The 7,743-nt window shown below is 49.7% G+C and overlaps 1 long non-coding RNA gene across 2 annotated transcripts; it reads left to right on the top strand.

Moving 5' to 3' along the window:
• Positions 1-60: 60 nt before the first annotated feature.
• Positions 61-4,193, top strand: LOC107184497. Of its 2 annotated transcripts, none has more exons than XR_001515344.1 (2): positions 61-781; positions 3,714-4,193. It is a non-coding gene; the product is annotated as an uncharacterized LOC107184497 (long non-coding RNA). The 2 variants fall into 2 exon arrangements; XR_001515345.1 differs by lacking the exon at positions 3,714-4,193 and adding an exon at positions 1,371-1,890.
• Positions 4,194-7,743: the final 3,550 nt, after the last annotated feature.

Raw genomic sequence — 7,743 nt, 5'->3', positions numbered from 1 at the left:
CCCCGCTGCCCCCTCGGGGTGGATCCCCGCTGTCTCCCCCTCCCCCCGGAGGACCCCCTCGGGGTGGATGTGGCCGAACCCCGCCGCGCAGAGGTCAGGACGTCCTGCATGTTTCCTGAAACAGTGACGCCCGCGGCGCGACAGCCGGGAGGCGGCGTGGGAAAGGGCCTGGGTACTGTCCCCGCTTAGCACTGACCCGCTCCGTGACTGTATGTTTCCGATTTCAGGTGTAGGTATACTTTAAGGTTAATAATAAGCTACAATAGGTGCTGTGTAATAATCTTAAGTTACGGAATGAAACATTTCCTTTTACTAAATGTGGGTTTTGAAAAGTGCTTGAATTAGAATAAGCAAGAAAAAAAATGGTCACTTAGGTAACAATTTCTAAAAGCCATGTAATGTATACAGGGTGGGGCAAAAGTAGTTTCCAGTTACTTATATGGCAAATAATACAATCATTAAGAATACATGTATACAAGAATAAACTTTCGAGTAGACCTTTTCCCCACCCTATATACATGCTGGAATAATAAAAATTCAACTACAGTATTATGTGAAAATCATATTGCCCACTTTGCTCCTATGCCAAAAGAAACGGCATAAAAACAGGCAAAACAAAAATTTTTAATTTGGGATTTTGCTTCAGGTTTTGCTCTCTTTCAGGGAAAATTGCTGAGACTTTGGAGGGGTGAAAGGATGAGGAAACCCTTTAACTTCAGATGCAATTTAAGATGGGAAATATTATGGTCTTCCATGAATTCTTAGGCAGGGGGGAGATCAGGTAAAAGAATCTATGATTACATACCTAGGTGTTATTTGTGCTTTTTAAAAAAATCCTCACCTGATGATATGTTCTTACTGATTTTTTTTCATTGTTTTCTTTTTCTTGTTGATTTTTAGAGAGGAAGGGAGAGAGGGAGAGAGAGAGAGAAAAAACAAACAAAAAAACCCACAAAAAACATGAATCTGCTGCCTCCCATATGTGTAGAGACCTTTTTTAGGTTCAGGGGATGATGTTCCAACCAACTGAGCCACCACCCGGCCAGGGGTTACTTGGGCGTGCATTTTAAACCAAGAATGTTCTCACTTTTTTTGTTGTTGCCCTGTAGCCTCCACCCATAGTTTTCATTGCCTTGGATGGAGAGCAAATAGAGCCTGAATTTCAAAATTATTTTTTAAGTTATAATAATGGCAACATAATCCGAAAATAAAGTATTTTTTACTTAAGGTATGTACATTGTTTTTTAGATATGATTCTGTCGCACACTTAATAGGCTATAGATAGTATAGTGTAAACAGAACTTTGCTGTGCACTGGGAAACCAAAATATTCCTGTGATTCACTTTATTATGATATTTACTTTATCGTAGTCTCTGGAACCAAACCGGCAGTGTCTCCGAGGTGTGCCTGTACCTTCTTTTCCTGTGGCACAGCGATTGCCTCAGTTTCAGAAGCCCTTTGGGTACCTACTGATGGGAAGAAGGAGAGAACTACGGACTTTCTCTGCAGGTTTACAAATTCTAGTTTGATTTATTTCAGTTACAAGTGACAAAAATTATGATTTAAAATGGCTTCTGCTTAAATAAAAAGGGAGTTTATTGGCTGTTACTGACAGTCCCGGGAGTAGCCTGGGCTCTGGGCACTCAAACAGTGTATGGAAATCAGGCAGCCTGTTTCTCCTCATCGCCGGACTTGGCTTTCTCTGCGTTAGCTTCGATCTTGGGCAAGCTCTTCCTACAGAGCGGCAAAATGGTTCCTAGCAACACATGGCATGCGTCCATCAGAATTTATTTTTCTGAGAGTTTCTGCCAGTGTCTGAGGTTCTGTTAAAAATCGATTGGTTTTGTTGGGTCATGTGTATCCCTTAAATAAACACTCACACCAAGGGTATGAAATGTTCTGATTATACAGATCTGAGTCATGGGTACACCCTAAGAATAATAAAACATCTGAGTACGGTCAACATCATGCAAGGCAAATGACAAACTCAATAAACCAAAGAATTTACACTCAAGGAAATGGAGATAACAGCCATGTGAACAGAAAAGTCACCAAATACCAGAAAAAAAATTTCAAGAACAGATGGTAGGAAGCAATTCCAAACGACTAAGACAGTTCTCCTATGGGAGGGTCTGTTATCAGGATGACTTCTTTTTCTCTACATTTTAGCCAAAATGTGGCTATAAAATCTTTTTAGAGCGCTATGTTTCTTTATATAGTCACTAGAGGCCCAGTGCACAAATTCGTGCAGGGATGGGGTCCCTTGGGGTGGCCTGCAGGGATCGGGCTGAAGCCCGCAGTCATCCAGCCCCACTGTGTCTGATGCGGGCTCACACCCAATCAGTCCCCATCTAGAGAGGCTCACCCAGCTGCAGCAGCACTCACCAGCAGAGAGCCCTGTATCTGGTGCCCTGGCATGGCGAGGGGGAGGGGGGAGGAGGGGGGAGGGCCTACGGGATCCAGATGAAACCGGCTCTCCAACATCTCCCGAGGGGTCCCAGATTGCAAGAGGGCGCAGGCCAAGCTGAAGGACCCCACAAGTGCACAGTCGGGGCCAGGGAGGGCTCTAGGGCGTGTCCGGCCCATTTCGCTCAGTCCCGATAGGTTGGACCCCAGCAGCAAGCTAACCTACTGGTCGGAGCATCTGCCCCCTGGTGGCCAGTGCACGTCATAGCAAGTGGCTGAGCGGTCTTAGCATGTCATTAGCGTATTACACTTTGGTTGAACAGTAGACCCAGTCACTGTCCAGATGATTGGACACTTAGCATTTTAGGCTTTTATTATTTAGGATATGAAGAGCCTTTCTGAAAACGATTTTTTCTTTTTAGTCTTCATGTTCCTCCTAATACCAACAAGATGAGATATTATTCTATGTACTTTCCATCCCTTTGTGAAACCCTTCACCTGTGCCTGATCCCAGAACGTGGGAGATTTAAATCTGGGAGAAAGATACAGATGGAGATCAGGGAAGAGTTCTGAGTTGAAGAATTACAGTTTAAGTTCCCGTAAAATAACAGCTTCATCCTGGTTCTTCAGAACGGTGGGAAGTTAGAACTGGTAGGGACCTTAAGACTGTTTATTTTATAGATGAGGAAACTGAGGTCAGAGCAGTTAAGTGATTGACTAAGGTCAATTGGAAGGGAAGCATGAGAAACCAAGGAGTATAGTCAACTGACTTCTGGTCTAGAATTTTGTCTCCTGACACATTTTGCTCCTTGGTGAAGTTTAATGAATTTTGATTAACAAGATGTGGTGGCTGCAAAAGAAATAGGAACTGAATTAACTCTAGGCTCCCTGACCCATGTGGCTCGGTTGGGCATCCTCCAGTGCACTGAAAAGTTGACGGTTTGATTCCCAATGGGGGCCGTGCAGGAGGCAGCCTGTGGGTGTTGCTCTCTTGCGTCAGTGTTTCCCTCCCCCTCTCCCTCCCCCTCTCTCTTCCCCCTCTCCTTCTCTCCCCCTCTCCCCGTTTCCCCTCTCCTCCTCTCCTTCTCTCCCCCTCTCCTTCTCTCCTCCTCTCTCCTTCTCCCCTCTCTCCCCTCTCTCCCTCTCTCCCCCTGCCTCCTTTCTTCTCTGTCTCAAAATCACTTTTAAAAAATCTTTAGAACTGAAGTCCAGGCACTAAAATTACAACAGTAATAATCCACCTAATTATTGGGCAATTTGGAAACGAGGAGTAGGAAGGATAGGACATTTGTGTTTGTTTTTTCTAGGGCTCTGTGCACCAGTGTGTGATTGTGCAACCACAGAACCAGCTCAGAATGGTCCTGTCCTGTTTAACAAGATACTGAGTTGCTTTTAAGAGATAACAGACCGCAACCTCATGCCAGGTAACCAGAGGTTGCACAGATGAGAGAACTTTGACCTCCCACTGCACCCAGAACCAAAATCTTGCCACTCCCCACCCCCTCCCTACACAACCAGGACAGAAGCTAAAGGACCAGCACATAACCTTCAGGAGCAGAGTCCACTGCCCAGGAAGATCTGGTGTTGATGACCCTTTATCATAAATGGCCAAGTTCCAAGGTCCTTCAACTAAAACTTGCCCCACCAGCACTTCCCCGTACCTGTTCCTCCAAACCTCTTAAAATCCCTTAGTCTCGTCCAGCGAGCAAGATAGGTTTGAGGTACCATTAGGTCTCCATCTTCTCAGTTGGCACCTTCTTGGTCAATAAACCTTTCCTTACTCCAAACTCTGACGTTTTTTATTTTGTCCTTTGAAGAGTTGGGCATACACACTTGGGGTTGGTAACAATTGCCTTGGAACTATGAGCAGCAGAGGACCTAGAAGTATTCGTGGAGAGAGCTGGGAAGCCAGGTGAGTGGACATGTGTCGCTTGCATTAGTTAACAGTATTGCTTTAGGAGTCAGATCTTCCTGGGTTTGAATTCTGGCTCCATTTTGTACCACCATTGTGGCCTTGGGCAAATTATTTAACTTCTCTGTCTTCATTGTTGTAATTGTAAAATGGGGGTCGTGTAAAAGAGGTCATGTATTAAAGAGAAAAGGTCAGTACCTGGTACATAGCTTACATTCAATAAGTGAACTTTAGAAACGTGTTTTAGGTTTTATTTGGTAACTAGAGGCCCGATGCACAAAATTCATGCGAGAGTAGATCTTCCTTCCCCTGGCTGCCGGCACTGGCTTCCCTCACAGCCCCGGCTTCTTCCGGTCTAAGTAGCATATTATGCTTTTATTATTAGAGATGATGCAGTTTTGATGATTAGTTCTTTGGTTTATGAAAATAGCTCCTTTACAAATGAACTGTGTTTTAGCAGGTACAAATCTCAGTCCAGAAACCCACGGTGTGCAAAGAGATGTAGCTGTTTTTCTATGGTTGAATTCATTTTCTGTTTCAAAGTCCAGTTCCACAAAGAGGGTGGGAGACCCAGTTGCATTTCAGGATTTCGAGCGTCCTTTCCAGGGAACTCCTACAGCGTTGAAACACAGGGGCTGGAGCTGGGGGTCGAGGTGAGGAGGGCCCGGCATCCCTTGAAATGGCCATCTCCCCTGACAGTTTTGGGTCCGTGTATGGACCTAGACTTTAGGTCCCTGTAGGCCACTCCTCCTCCTCATCCCTGCAGTGGGGCCTCTGTAGCTCAGAGGACTCTCCTGGCTGTGCTCATGCTTCTCCAGGCGTAGTGAGCACCCACTGGTCGTCATCCCTGCTGGATGCAGGCGCTCTCTGAGGCTCTCTCGGGTCCGCTAGCTCAGACACCCCGCAGACATCTCTCCTCGCCAGGCCACCCGCGCGGAGGAGGGGTGCTCTGTGGCTTCCCCGGGTCCTGCTGGGAATGAGGCCTGGGCCACACCTGCTCAAGGGCCCCCCAAGCCGACTGGGGTTTTCATCCTCCTTCCTCACCTCTCCTTCCATTTCCCCCTCCCTCTGAAGCCCAGGCTGGGGGTAAGGTGGCAGACCCGGGGTACTGCACAGGGAAACACCCCCAGTCTCATCCTCTCGGTCCCCCTCCTCCCCTTTCCTTTGGAGAGTTTATCTGGGGAAGGTGAGGCTTGGTTCTTTATCTCCTTCTGTGCCCACGTGGACTTCTGACCGGTAGAAGTCCAGACTTTGCCTCTTTCTCTCCTCCATGCTGCTGCCCCTTGCAAAAGGCGGTGACCACAGAGCGCCTCGCATCTCAAAGACCAGCCGGATGCCTAGAATTCAGGGAGCTCCATTCCTCCTGACACAGGATCCCGGAGGCCACTTCCTCTGCGTTAGGAACTCTGGGCCATGAGAACCCGGAGGCCACTGGGCAGTGCCCGCCACTCCCTCCCTCCCAGGCCGGCCCTTCTTCTCCAGCCCCACCTGCCAGAAGAGAAGAGTTAGCAACCAGCCAGCTTCGAGTCCCGAGTCAGACACAAGAAACCTCCCCTCCTGGGCGAGGAGGAGTGTGGCTAGCCCACGCTGGGAATCCACAGTCCCCGAAAAGGCGGGGAGGTGGGTGCAAACCCACACAGCGCACCCTGTCCGCGTGGAGTCATAGTGGCCCCTAACGTGTCCCGTCTGTCCCTGTGCCCAGCGCCTGGTGCAGAGGACACCGCGGCCCTGAGACGCCACAGGGGAGCCCCCGGCGCCCAGTCAGGAGGGGGCAGGTTGCTGGGACTCGCCCGGAGTCCCCTTCCTTGGGGGCTGCCACATGCAGGAGCTTCATTCTACTAAGGCAGCGGTTCTCAACCTGTGGGTCGCAACCCCTTCACAGGGGTCGCCTAAGGCCATCCTGCATATCAGATATTTACATGACGATTCATAACAGTAGCAACATGACCGTTATGAAGTAGCAACGAAAATAATGTTATGGTTGGGTCACAACATGAGCAACTGTATTTAAAGGGCCAGAAGGCTGAGAACCACTGTTCTAAGGCATCCTGGAGTCTCTGGAAGTGACACACAGGTTCTGGACATGTTAAAGGGAGTTTTTATAAAGGAAACATGGCAAAGCAATAAGGCCCAGTGCTCTGGCATTGAACTCTTCAAAAAATGAAAGCGCTCTGGAAAAATAACCTCTCTTATTCCATTTGTTCCTGTCCAGGATGACATGGAGGAGAGCGCGTCAGCTCTCCCTGTAGCAGGCCGTCTCCCTCTGGGCGCAGTGACCTCAGTAACCTCATGCGGATGCGCTTCCCGGGGAGCGCGGTCGCATTCCTGTCTATAGAACCCATGCTGGGACGGGTCAGTTCTCGGGTCAGCGGGGCTCGCATCCCTTCCACGCTGGCCGGCTGAGAACCCAGGGAGGTGCTGGGGGCTTCGGGCTTTAGTTCCCTATCAGCTCCATCAGCCTGTTCAACTCCACTTGGCCGCCTCTGAGGACTCATGACTGTCTCTGTGGCAGCGAGTGTGATGGGCCGAACAGCAGGTGCAGGACGCCAGGCCAGAAGTGCCCCCTGAGGCCCAGGCTGGCCTCATCGCTCCTGGCCTTCCTCACGGTTGCGTTCAGCTGGGTAGAGGCAGGGGAAGAGCGAAGCCTTCCTAGGGGCCTGCACTCAAGTCTCCTGCCTGGTCCTGAGGCCCCCCGCCCCGCCCCAGGAGTCAGTGAAGCCTCAAGCCTGCTCCTGGGGGCGGGCCCCAGAGCCCTTTGTCCCAGGCCCAGGGAGTCCCCTTCTGCCTGCCCTCCCGCCCAGACAGGGCGCCTTTTCTCTCCTGCTCCTCGGGAACCCAGGGGCAGCCTCACTCCGGGGCTCAGGGCACGGGTAAGAGGGCTGCCGCCCAAATCGCAGGGCAGTTCTCAGGACAGGCCCTCAATACCCTTCCCGATGCCCTTGAGACAGTCCCCTTGGGGCTGCTGTGACTGCCCGCAGGAGAAGGCTTTGATGGAAAGGGACCTACTAGTCGCAGCATCTAATGACAAGGAATAGAGCCAGAAAGGGCAGAGCTCTCTCTTCCTCAGGAATTTGGAGAGATGGGGCCAGAGCACCCCGGGCTCCCTTTCTCCGAGGCTGTAGGGTCCTAGGGGGAAGTTCGCTGGTGGAAGGTGGGGGTCTCCTTGGGCCTGGGAGGGTCCTAAAGGGGTTGGCTTTATGTGGTCTTGGTACTCACCCCAACCTGCATAATAATAATAAAAACGACATTTTAAAACATGCCTTTTGTGTGATCCCATTTTATCTTTAAAAGAATCTATAAATACGTATGTGTTTGCATGTGTTTCAAAGAATTAACGGAAAGAGATGCAGAAATTGTTCGCAGTAATTACATTGGGGGTAGGAGGTGTATTCCGACATTGTGGGGTGGGAGGCAAAGACTATCAC

Source organism: Myotis davidii, unplaced genomic scaffold (assembly GCF_000327345.1).
Source record: "Myotis davidii unplaced genomic scaffold, ASM32734v1 scaffold184, whole genome shotgun sequence".
NCBI classification, from domain to species: domain Eukaryota; kingdom Metazoa; phylum Chordata; class Mammalia; order Chiroptera; family Vespertilionidae; genus Myotis; species Myotis davidii.
The sequence above is the reverse complement of the archived record's forward strand: the minus strand, read 5'-3'. Positions and strand labels throughout refer to the sequence as shown.